At 42.8% G+C, this 12,873-nt stretch overlaps 1 long non-coding RNA gene across 3 annotated transcripts in view; it reads right to left on the bottom strand.

The window, feature by feature from the left end:
* The window catches only part of LOC125633257 (uncharacterized), a 317,997-nt gene that overhangs the window by 223,638 nt on the left and 81,486 nt on the right, over positions 1–12,873 (bottom strand). The window lies entirely within an intron of this gene.

The following is a 12,873-nucleotide window of genomic DNA, read 5'->3' as shown; positions in this document are numbered from 1 at the left end:
AACGCTTTGTAGAGGTCGGTCCACAGGAGCAGACCCATTGTACAGACAGCACCGGCAAACACACAGAGAGGGCACATTCTTTCCGAGAGGTGGTGTTGCTCCACAGATGAGACTTGGGTCTCTCATGTAAGAGGGTTGGAGTCTTTTCCCAGGCCTGCCACAAGTGATTTGTGCAACTCTCTGATTCAGCTCTTGTGGGGAGCAGGAATTATATTTCCTACCTCTTCAGGTAGGGCTATGAGGAATATTACTCACTAATGAGCACTGGGAAGTACACCAAATTATTAACACTAGGCAGAGACAAGACTAGATTTCATTGTCTCCTAACTCGCAGCTGAGCGCTCAGTCTCCTACGCTGCAGGGTACTGTAACGGGGGAAAGTAGGAGGAGAGTCTATTTCACCAGTGTTCTCTGTGGATTTGTATTTTTGCGTTCACTTCAGTACAATACAGGAGGTTCTGTGGTGCCTGAGAATATTCACAGTGCAACGAAGCAATAGTTCAAGCTTTGAGATTGTACAGGGCTAACTGTTCTAATTCAACTTCTGTAGTGATTCTCCACGGTTTAAATCTCAGCCAAATCTGCTCCGGTTTTCATGAGGAAAGCAAAAGGCATCTCTCGGGCCACTGTGCTAGCCCCCCGCTGAATTTCAAATTCCAATTCCCATCCCAACTCCTAAATTGACAGAGCTGTTCAAAAAGAAGTTGAAAAAAAAATAATGACAGTGGCAAAACGACCTGTTCATTTCACTAACTTCATTCTCAATAACAACTGAAAAATTTTGATAAATTTAAAAAAAAAAAAAGAAAGAAAGAAAGAAACCTGAGCCAGAAACCAAGGATTTTTGGCTTCTCACAAAACTGGGTGACTGGGCAACAAAATGGCAGATGAAATTCAATGTTGATAAATGCAAAGTAAAAATTATGGGGTCTAAATTAGCTGTTCCCACTCAAGAAAGATCTTGGAGTCACTGTGGATAGTTCTCTGAAATCATCCACTCAGTGTGCAGCAGCCGTCAAACAAACAAATGTTGGTCACCATTAAGAAAGGGATTGATAAGAAGACAGGAAATATCTTATTGTCTCTATATAAACCCATGATACACCCACATCTTGAACACTGCGTGGTCCCCCCATCTCAAAAAAGATCGATTGGAATTGGAAAAGGTTAAGAAAAGGGCAACAAAAATGATTAGGGGTGTGGAACGGCTGCCCTAGGAGGAGAGATTAATAAGACTGGGACTTTTCAGTTTGGAAAAGAGACGACTAAGGGGGGATAGGATTGAGGTCTATAAAATCATGACTGGTGTGAAGAAAGTAAATAAGGAAGTGTTATTTACTCCTTCTCACAACACAAGAACTAGGAGTCACCAAATGAAATTAATAGACAGCAGGTTTAAAACAAACAAAAGGAAGTATTTCTTTATGAAACGCAGAGTCAACCCATGGAATTCTTTGTCAGAGGATGTTGTGAAGGCCAAGACTAGAAGATGATGGGCAGGGACGGTGTCCCTAGCCTCTGTTTGCCAGAAGCTGGGAATGGGCGACAGGGGATGGATCACTTTGGTGATTCCCTGTTCTGATCATTCCCTCTGGGGCACCTGGCACTGGCCACTGTTGGCAGACAGTACACTGGGCTAGATGGACCTTTGGTCTGACCCAGTGTGGCCGTTCTTATGTTCTTATATAAGTGCATAAGCTGTTTTTGAAACTTAGGTTCCTAAGTCATTTAAGTGTTTTAAATATTTTACCTGTGGCAAATTTACCAAGCCAAGAAGTTAACTTTGACAAAGTCAAAGTTAACTGAAATCAGAAGATAATAAATGCAGAGTGCTACAGTAAGCTTGATAGGCATCTCACCAGTTCATTATAATCTGAATACATGCGTCCACTAGGCCTACTGGCAATTCAACAGCGATGTTTATTAATGCTGTTTTATCAAGGACATCCTCCACTTATTTTTCATCATATACCAACAGGCTTCAAGAGTTAATGAGCCAGCATGCCCAGACATGTTCAGATAAAAACTATCGTGTAAAGCTGTGAGGGTGGCTGAGCAGCAACAAAGAACAAAAGTTGACGCAGTACCAGCAGCAGCCACTGTAGCCAAACCAAAGCCGCCTTTCCACAACGTTGCATTCACACCCAGGCAATATGTAGCAGAGGAGGACGCTCTGTTTATCCAGCTACCCGGGTATCTAAAACATGTTAAATGGTAAACAGTATTTTGGATGAACATCCAGCTGGTTCATCTGAAAGGTTTTAATACTACAGTAAATAAAATGGAGTTTGATTAACCTAGTCACGATTTTTACCCACAGTAGATGCAGAGGTTTTACAAAATTCTTGCACAGTATTTTGGAGAAGGAATATTATTTGCAAAAAAACAGGAGGTTTTTTTAAAAAACAAGTCATTCCCTTCTGTTTTGAGCATGAAGGGCATATTCAGGAAAAGGCTCTTCAAAGTTTCTGTCTAGGATTGTACAATGTCTCACGAGTTTGTTTCATGACGTTCCTTTTCATCCAGTTTCAGTTTGAAAGAAAAAAATAACCCTACCAACTGAGAAGCCCTTTTCGTGTGATTTGCTTTTATCAAATGCACTGGAGGAAGAGTCATTATTTTGTGCCTGTGTAGAAAATCTGATACTCTCTGTTTATGGATGTTTGTATTTATTCTGGCTGCTGCGCCAAACTCCTTACCACAAAGTTCTTTAGGATTCCAACACTCATTACGGTGAAATGTCTGTGTGATGTCACAAAGAGGACTTTATTCCAATCAGTGGCATGGTTGTACTAAGCATTTAGTTTTACTTTAAGTATCAACAAGTATAATAAATGCCTTCCCCCCCTTCCCCAGTTTTACCTTTTTTAATTTATCACATAAAACGTTGCATGTGGTTAATTATCCTTGTTATACAGGCCTTTATTGCACAGTAAATTACAAACACCAAAGCAAGCCCTAAACCGTCTAATGCCGAGTAACAATAAAAGTGATCCGTTGCTTACCTTTATTCTCGTTGCTGTAGTTCGCACCACCATTACTACTGAGTAAAACACAGCTGGGAAGACTGCCCCTGGCCTTGGGAGTACTGACCCATTTATATGGCCATGTCATTCCCTTGCCAAAAAAAAAGGGAAAAGGATATTTTCCCACGGTGGATAGTCACTGTCACTTCCACAGCAGCAGCCAGCTGCACCCTTCCAAAGGCACGAATCTATTCCCAGCAGAAAGGCCTCTGCTATTGAAAACCACAAACTTGGACTAAATTTGGGGGACTAAAAAGCCCTTGCGAAAAGAAAGATGGAAAAATGGGTTAAACACCAAATACAATGCCTGGCTCCAGTTCCAAATGAACTCTCAGGCCTGCATGGAAAGTTGCCATGAGAAATATTCTCTTTACAGGGGTTTATGGCCCAATCCTGCTCCCATTTACATCAAATGGCAAAACTCACACTGACTTAAATGGGAGCAGGATTGATGCCTTAAATGGAGAAATAGATACATGGCACCTATTCTATACTGTATTCCATACTGCCAATGTGAAGTATCTGCAAAGCCTGTGCGACACAAACAAATCCCCACATTGCAAGCCTTCCAGAGCACCGGGCCAGATTCTGAACCCACACCACTCCCTTTGCACTCCTCGGGCAACACAAAGAAAGAGAGGAAACGGCCCATAACTCCCCAGCTGGGGATGCCCACAGCATACAGGAGTCGCTAGCTGAAGTAGGACCCAGTGGATGTCTCCTACATCGCACCCATGCTGCAGCCCTCTGCACTGGGGGTGTGCCAGGCAGCAGGGAGGGGCAGGCAGGGGGAGTGGCCTGAGTGCAGAAAGCTCTGGCAATTCCCAGATGGCATATGATTTCTAGTGCCATAGTGAGTGGCACAGGTTAGAGCAGCTACTAGGCTGCTCTAAACTGCACCTGTGCCAGGGCAGAGATGCAGGAAGCTATAAACGGCTATCTAACAGCTTAAACTAGACACAGCCACAACACTGGCCTGTTGTCTGTAATAAACTGAAATGTCAAATATTTTGTTAACCTGGGAACAAAAAAATAGTTGCTCTGGGGAAGTGCTGTGGCATGGGCACTCAAGGTGATGGCCACTTGGATTCAGACTGAACCACCTCTGAGTTACAGATGCATGCAAGATTCAAGTAGTTGGACATATCATCTGGACTCCTCCAACTAGGAGGAGGTGGGGCCAGAGGGACTGACTCTGTCCTGGGAGTCCCCGGAAACTTAGGAAGTGGCCAGAACTGAGGAATAAAAACTGGATTAAACAGTGTCTGAAAGATAAAGGGAAGAAAATGAAATGGTACTATAATGCAATGCTAATATAAGGGTCACAGACAGGAGCACTCTAGACTAAGTTTTGAAGTCACGGCTTTTGTGCTATCACATAACAACTCACCACTGCTGTAACATTACATTAAAAAAACACTGAAAAGTTCAAAAGCCACCAGGAATATGAACAAGTTGAGGTTCTGACAGCAACATTAACTTGATCATGTTGCGCATTTTTTGGTGTCTATTGAGCAACATATTTAACCAGTAAAACAGAAACAGAAAATACTACCCACGTGCAATGTGACGGAGTTAATATTGCTGCCTGACTCTTCCGTTTCAGTTATACATCTATAACTATGAGCATTCTTTTGTATTTAATTTCCAGGCTTCTTTGTTGTTGTTTTTTTGAAGGTCCAACCAAACAAAGGACCTAGTTTCATAGATACTAAGGTCAGAAGGGACCATTATGATCGTCTAGTCCGACCTCCTGCACAACGGAGGCCGCAGAATCTCACCCACCCACTCCTGCGATAAATCTCTCACTTATGTCTGAGCTATTGAAGTCCTCAAATTGTGGTTTAAAGACTTCAAGGAGCAGAGAATCCTCCAGCAAGTGACCCATGCCCCATGCTACAGAGGAAGGCGAAAAACCCCCAGGGCCTCTGTCAATCTGCCCTAGAGGAAAATTCCTTCCCAACCCCAAATATGGCAATCAGCTAAACCCTGAGCATATGGTCAAGATTCACCAGCCAGATACCCAGGAAAGAATTTTCTGTAGTAACTCAGATCCCACCCCATTTAACATCCCATCACAGGCCATTGGGCCTATTTACCATGAATATTTAAAGATCAATTAATTGCCAAAATCATGTTATCCCATCATACCAGCTCCTCCATAAACTTATCGAGTTTAATCTTGAAGCCAGAAAGGTCTTTTGCCCCCACTGCTTCCCTTGGAAGGCTATTCCAAAACTTCACTCCTCTGATGGTTAGAAACCTTCATCTAATTTCAAGTCTAAACTTCCCGATGACCAGTTTATATCCATTTGTTCTTGTGTCCACATTGGTACTGAGCTTAAATAATTCCTCTCCCTCTCCAGTATTTATCCCTCTGATATATTTAGAGAGAGCAATCATATCTCCCCTCAAACTTCTTTTGATTAGGCTAAACAAGCCAAGCTCCTTTCATAAGACAAGTTTTCCATTCCTCAGATCATCCTAGTAGCCCTTCTCTGTTCCTGTTCCAGTTTGAATTCATTCTCCCTAAACATGGGAGACCAGAACTGCACACAGTTTTCCAGATGAGGTCTCACCAGTGCCTTGTATAACAGTACTAAAACCTCCTTATCTCTACTGGAAATACCTCGCCTGATGCATCCCAAGACTGCATTAGCTTTTTTCACGGCCATATCATATTGGTGGCTCAGAGTCATCCTGTGATCAACCAGTACTCCACAGTCCTTCTCCTCCGTTACTTCTAATTGATGCGTCCCCAGCTTATAACTAATATTCTTGTTATTAATCCCTAAATGCATGACCTTACACTTCTCACTATTAAATTTCATCCTATTCCTATTACTCCAGTTTACAAGGTCATCCAGATCTTCCTGTATGATATCCCGGTCTCTCTCTAAATTGGCAATACCTCCCAGCTTTGTATGATCCCCAAACTTTATTAGCACACTCCCACTTTTTGTGCCAAGGTCAATAATAAAAAGATTAAATAAGATTGGTCCCAAAACTGATGCCTGAGGAACTCCACTGGTAACCTCCCTCCAGCCTGACAGTTCACCTTTCAGTAGGACCCGCTGTAGTCTCCCTGTTAACCAATTCCTCATCCACCTTTCAATTTTCATATTGATCCCCATCTTTTCCAATGTAACTAATAATTCCCCATGTGGCACGGTATCAAACGCCTTACTGAAATCTAGGTAAATTAGATCCACTGCGTTTCCTTTGTCTAAAAAAATCTGTTACTTTCTCAAAGGAGGAGATCAGGTTGGTTTGGCACGATCTACCTTTTGTAAAACTATGTTGTATTTTGTCCCATTTACCCCATTGACTTCAATGTCCTTAACTACTTTCTCCTTCAAAATTTTTTCCAAAACCTTGCCTACTACAGATGTCAAACTAACAGGCCTGTAGTTACCCGGATCATTTTTTTTCCCTTTCTTAAAAATAGGAACTATGTTAGCAATTCTCCAATCATACGGTACAACCCCTGAGTTTACAGATTCATTAAAAATTCTTGCTAATGGGCTTGCAATTTCATGTGCCAATTCTTTTAATATTCTTGGATGAAGATTATTTGGGCCCCCCAATTTAGTCCCATTAAGCTGTTCAAGTTTCGCTTCTACCTCAGATATGGTAATATCTACCTCCATATCCTCATTCCTATTTGTCATGCTACCATTATCCCTAAGATCCTCATTAGTCTTATTAAAGACTGAGGCAAAGTATTTGTTTAGATATTGGGCCATGCCTAGATTATCCTTGACGTCCACTCCATCCTCAGTGTTTAGCGGTCCCACTTCTTCTTTCTTTGTTTTTTTCTTATTTATATGGCTACAGAACCTTTTACTATTGGTTTTAATTCCCTTTGAAAGGTCCAACTCTACTTGACTTTTAGCCTGTCTCACTTTATCCCTACATGTTCTGACCTCAATAAGGTAGCTTTCTTTGCTGATCCCTTCCATCTTCCACCCCCTGTAGGCTTTCTGCTTTTTCTTAATCACCTCTCTGAGATGCTTGCTTATCCAGCTTGGTCTACAACTCCTGCCTATGAATTTTTTCCCCTTTCTTGGGATGCAGGCTTCCGATAGCTTCTGCAGCTTTGACTTAAAATAATCCCAGGCCTCCTCCGCCTTTAGATCCATAAATTCTTCAGTCCAATCCACTTCCCTAACTAATTTCCTTAATTTTTGAAAGTCAGCCCTTTTGAAAACAAAAACCATAGTCAGATTTATTTTTGTTTATCCTTCCGTTCAGTTTTAACTGAATTAGCTCATGATTGCTCGAACCAAGATTGTCCCCTACAACCATTTCTTCTAGGAGGTCCTCACTCCTCACCAAAACCAAATCTAGAATGGCATCCCCTCTTGTCGGTTCAGCAACTACTTGATGAAGGAATCCATCAGCTATCGCATCTAGGAAAATCTGAGCCCTATTATTATTACTAGCACTCATCCTCCAGTCTCTATCTGGGAAGTTAAAGTCTCCCATGATCACGCAGTTTCCATTAGTATTTACTTCATTAAAAACACTAAAGAGGGCTCTATCCATATCCAAATTAGATCCCGGCGGTCTATAGCACACCCCAAGCACTATCCCAGGGGAGGCTCTAATAGTTTTCTTCCCCAATGTGATTTTTGCCCAGACGGACTCTGTCTTATCCATTTAATCTCTTCTTATTTCTTTACATTCTACCTCATCATTGATATACAATGCTACTCCACCACCTTTACCTTTATTTCTGTCTTTCCTAAACAGCACAGACCCTTCAATACCTGTAGTCCAGTCGTGACGACTATTCCACCCTGTTTCTGTTGTCCCTAGAATATCTGGTTTCACTTCCTGCACCAGTACCTCTAGTTCCTCCATTTTGTTACCTAGGCTCCTCGCATTGGTGTACAAACATCTTCATTTTTGCTTTTTGGCCTCACTCACATTCTGTACCCAATTAGGCACAGTCATTCTACAGCTAGTATTACCTATTAGACGGGTATCCACACTGCCCTTCCTCCTTATAGCCATTCTCCTACCCACGGCTGTATCCTTTCTTACTTTGTTTTCTTCCCTCTCAATGCTAAAATCCGGCGTGGAGATTACCTGGACATCTCCCAACCATCTCCCCCAAATTCCTAGTTTAAAGCTCTCTTAATCAGTTGTGCCAGCCTCCATCCTAGACGTCTATTTCCTTCCCTACTCAGATGAAGTCCATCCCGAGAGAACTGTCCTCTGTCCATGAATGCCTCCCAGTGGCCACACATTCCAAAGCCCTCCTTATAGCACCACTGCCTGAGCCATCTGTTGATAGTCACAGTCTTGTCACACCTTTGTTGCCCTTCTCTAGGAACAGGCAGAATCCCACTAAAGATCACCTGAGCCTCGATTTCCTTAAGCGTCTTCCCCAGCCTAGCATAGTCTCCCTTGATACGTTCCAGCAAGAATCTACTAGTATCATTTGTTCCCACATGAAGGATAATTAAGGGATTCTTTCCCGCTCCCTTTAGGATCCTTTTCCACCTCAGGTCTACAACCCGTATTTTAGCACCTGGAAGACAGCACACCCTTCTATTTTCTGGATCAGCTCTGGTTACAGGCCTGTCTATTCTTCTCAGTAAAGAGTCCCCGATCACATAGACCTGCCTTTTCCTGGTGACTTTGCTATTCTCCAATCTATCCCCTGTTCCCTCTGGGTGCAAGTTCTTTCTATTCCCATTCTCCCTTGTAATCCTCTTCAACCCATCCTGTATCTTCCTGGGACCTCATATTTGGTGTAGTCTCCATTGACTCTTCCCCTAACAATGCTAACAATCACCACATAGAGCACAACCAAGTGCTGCCTATCAGCATTGTTCACTCATGCCTCTCGTCAATCGGGGGAGCAGCATACTTTCACACCTACCATGCATAGACCCTGTGTACTTCCATAGCTGAGCACACGCGCGTACCAGAGTAAGGACTGAATAAAACCTGAATAAACCCCTTACAGGGGAAGGCTGCTGAGGTGGTTGGGATTATTGTGGAGGATTCCTGAGACTAAAATTCAACTCCGTGTTCTGCCACAGACCTCCTGGGAGGACTGTTTCCATCCTAAATCTGAATTGGTTTTGGTTCCAGGTCTTGTCTCTGGACACCAGAGTCTGATACGGGTGCAGCTTCTTATGGGGCTCCCCCCTAGGTGCCCAATTGTGAGCTGCCTCAAGCAACATTTATCCTGGGAGCATCAAACTTTCGCTAGGCCGGTTCAAAGGCAAGGCCCCTGCATCCTAAAGAAAGCTTGTGTTGGAGGCAAACAACTGTCCAATTTCTCTTATCACCTCCTGCAAGCTGCTACCAAGTTTGGAGCAAGAGGAGGAATAATTAGGGCTTGATCCAAATCTGACTGAAATCAATGGAAAGATTTTCCTGATTCCAGTGTTTTCACAAAGTTCTTTAAATGTTGTCATTTTAGTGTTTACATCTGGGATTCTTTCTGGCCTTTGAATCTAATTTTCCATCTGTGGGTTTTTAAAAAAAAAATTAAAAAAAAATTTTACTCTTTCACTCCTTTTCCCCATTAACTTGTAGGTGCAGTTAATTTAAAAAGTTTCACACACATTTAGTCTAATGCAATGTGCTCACTAGCAAATGTCCAGACCATTAGGAAATGTCAGAGGCCATGGCAGGACCAGTTCATAGGGTGACCAGATGTCCCAATTTTAAAGGGACAGTCCTGATATTTGGGACCTTGTCGTATATAGCCACCTATTACCTCCTCCCCCGTCCCGATTTTTCACACTTGCTATCTGGTCACTCTACACCAGTGAATTATGGAGCAATTATTTGCTGTCCATTTCTAATGCCACAGTCCAGACATCATCATAAATCATTAGCACGTTGTTAGGGGTTGGGGAAAACAGGGCTAGAATTATTCCAGGTTTGTTGAGCCTTTGGTAGTATAAGGAGCTAGACCTTTCCTGGTGGAAATCATATGGAGTGAAAGCTGCCAGCCGTCATGATTTTACCATGAGTTTTGCAAGAGCTGAGGGTTAAGTTTATCAGAATTTCTAGATTTTTTTCATCAAACCTGTGAGGTTTAAACCTTATCCCCAAATGGCCACCACCTCCCACTACTGTCAACAGGCCAAGATGGCTGTCATTTCTCTGCAGCCTGTGGAGATGAAAGTGTGCCTTCCCGGAGCAAAAATGGCTGCCATCTTCCATTATTTCCAAGGGGACTAACGCCAGGCTGCTCTCAGGAAAGGCAGCAGGCCTTAGTTATGAAGGCAATGCTGATACCGCGGCTGGGCGGTGTAATTCCCAGCTCAGGGAGATATACGCTCATTCTCTCTGCTCAAGCTAGCAGCTGAAAATAGCAATGTGGCCACAGCAGCGTGATGAGTGGCTGACGGTAGCCGCCCAAGTGTCTCCTCAGGGCGTCAGGCACGGCTGTATTCAAGCCGCCATCCGTGCTGCTGCGCTGCAATTTTTAAGCGCTAGCATGTGTCTGTCCCTCCACACACTCCAGCAACGTCACCAGACACCCCTGCAGCCCCCCGGCTTTTTCCTGCGTGCAGAGAACAGGCTTCTCACGCCCTCATTTCATGGGGGTGGCCCTGAGGAGGAAGCAAATGACCGTGTCTCACCCTTGAGAAGTACCGGACGCATGGAGCTGTGACTATGGAGTTATTGTGGCCATTGGGTTAGTACCACTGCAGCTGGATTTGCTTTCTACTCCGTGGAAGTTCTATCCATTTAATCATCATCATCACCCAGGCAGAAAGTTCACCAGGAGACTTTGTAATCGGATACATTCATGGAGTCGGGAGAGCTAATTGCAGGAAAATATTATGGCTTTCAGAATGACTCAGTGATCCTCCAGACTAGGACTTTTTGATCACAGAATGGGAAAAGGGGAACAACAAAATGAAAAACGTGAAGTCTGAAAACTCAGAATGAGTGCCTCCCTGCTAATTGGTTGCTTCATTATATTAGTGCTTGTTGCCCTAATACAGCATAGTGATGAGCTACGTCTTGCTATAAGCGTGCAAGCTGCACGCTAAGATAGTGTCTCTATAATTGTATGAAGTTATGGAAAAAGAAAAGCTCACATTTCATATCCGATTTTCTCCTGAATAACTAATAACACATTGCTGGAAGCTGGGCAGCATACAGCAATGTCCTCATTTGCTGCTTGGGCTCTCTGCTAAATCACAACAGTCTTGTGAGCAGAACAAGGAGAGGAAAATAGAAGACCGTTTCCTACAAGCTGATCAGCTGACATTTAATTGTGGTTATGCTGATTTTATTGGTTTTGGCTCCATCTTCCCCTCTCTTACACTACTGTCTAAATACAACAGTTGCATCTTTTGCCATTGAAAACAAAACCTATTTAATGTCCGGCACAAAAGGGAATAAACGTTGCTGACTTTATGTTTTTCAAGGACAAATGATTCTGTGGGGAAAAAAAATATCTGTGTTAGCTGCAACTCACATTGAAGTGGGGAAATTATTAGCCATAAAAACCTAATACAATCCATCAATTATCTGGCAAATCCGTCCTTCGCAAGTAAGAACAATGACCATCATTTCAATTTTGCTAGGACTGACGAAAAATATTGACTGAGAAAATTAGCAAACTGATGGGCCACTACAAAGTAGTGTTTTCTATTTATTTGTTTTTACAGTATTTTCTGTTATTCAGTATTTCGATATGCCTCCATTGAGAGAAGGGGCAATTAATGCAACCAGTGTCAAGACGATTCATGTCACATACATACGACTTTAGCTTCAAGCTAAATTCTCAAACAGTCTTTTGTAATTCTCCCTAAAAATAAGTTTTAAATAAACAGGAAAGCTCACTATACTGACTATGTTCAAGAGTGCTGTGTGTATTAGCTTGCAATTCACATGATCACTTTTTTAAACAGTTCTGACCAGATGCTGCAAAATATATCTCCTGCCTATTAGTCTGCAAAAAAAAAAAAAAAAAAAGGCCTGTACAGGCAAAGAAGTGTAATAATCAATCATTTTTCTATTCAGCAGCTGTAGGAATACTTGCATACTCTTATACCTTGCACTCCTTTGTCTAGTTTTGCTGGGAAAGCCAGTGGCAATGAACACCTCTTTTGTGAATTTGCCGCAATGTTGCAACTAAAGGAGTTGAGACTTTTTAAAATAGGAGAATAGCTGTGTTAGGGTCGAGTTCTGTGCTAACTGAAGTCAGCAACAGAGCTCTCATTGACTTTAATAGTGCAGCATCAGGCCTTTCGTGGGTCTGGAATACCCAAGAGCAACAGCCCACTTGCTGCTGAGTGTTACCCTCACACGGAGGCTGCTATGAGAAATACTCCTGTGGGGTTCAGTTCTGTCATCCTTAGACAGACCAGTCCCGCTGCCGTTAAGGGGGCTGTTTGGAGAGGAAGGGCCTGCTCAGTGACTAAAGGCGTCAGAATTAAACCCACAATATCCACTGTTCATCAAATGAATCATTAAAAATGGTGGGGAACGTTCTTATTTTTTCTCACCATTTATTGTTTCCTCATCTTATCTCCAGAGTAGGTGGCTCTCACCTCTCCAGGCACAAGTGAGCCAATTTTGTCCCCATAGTACCTAAAGAGCAAGGATGTGAGGTCCAAGCATGGGGAAGATTTTTCTTCCTGGGTCCCCTCAGAGGGGCCAAAGGAGACTTTTCTATCTAGGGGAGGGTCCAGAGGGAGCTATTGGCAGATCTCAGCTGCCTTTTCTGATGCATATTGGCTTTGTTTGCAACTGAAGAGGTGAGGGGAGATAAAAATAGCTTTTGGCAGATCTCAGCTGCATTTCCTGTTGCGTATTGGCTTTGTTCACAAAAGATGAGGGAAGATAAAAATCACAG

This window comes from Caretta caretta, chromosome 3, assembly GCF_965140235.1.
Source record: "Caretta caretta isolate rCarCar2 chromosome 3, rCarCar1.hap1, whole genome shotgun sequence".
NCBI lineage: Eukaryota > Metazoa > Chordata > Testudines > Cheloniidae > Caretta > Caretta caretta.
This window is presented reverse-complemented; position numbering and strand designations above follow the sequence as displayed.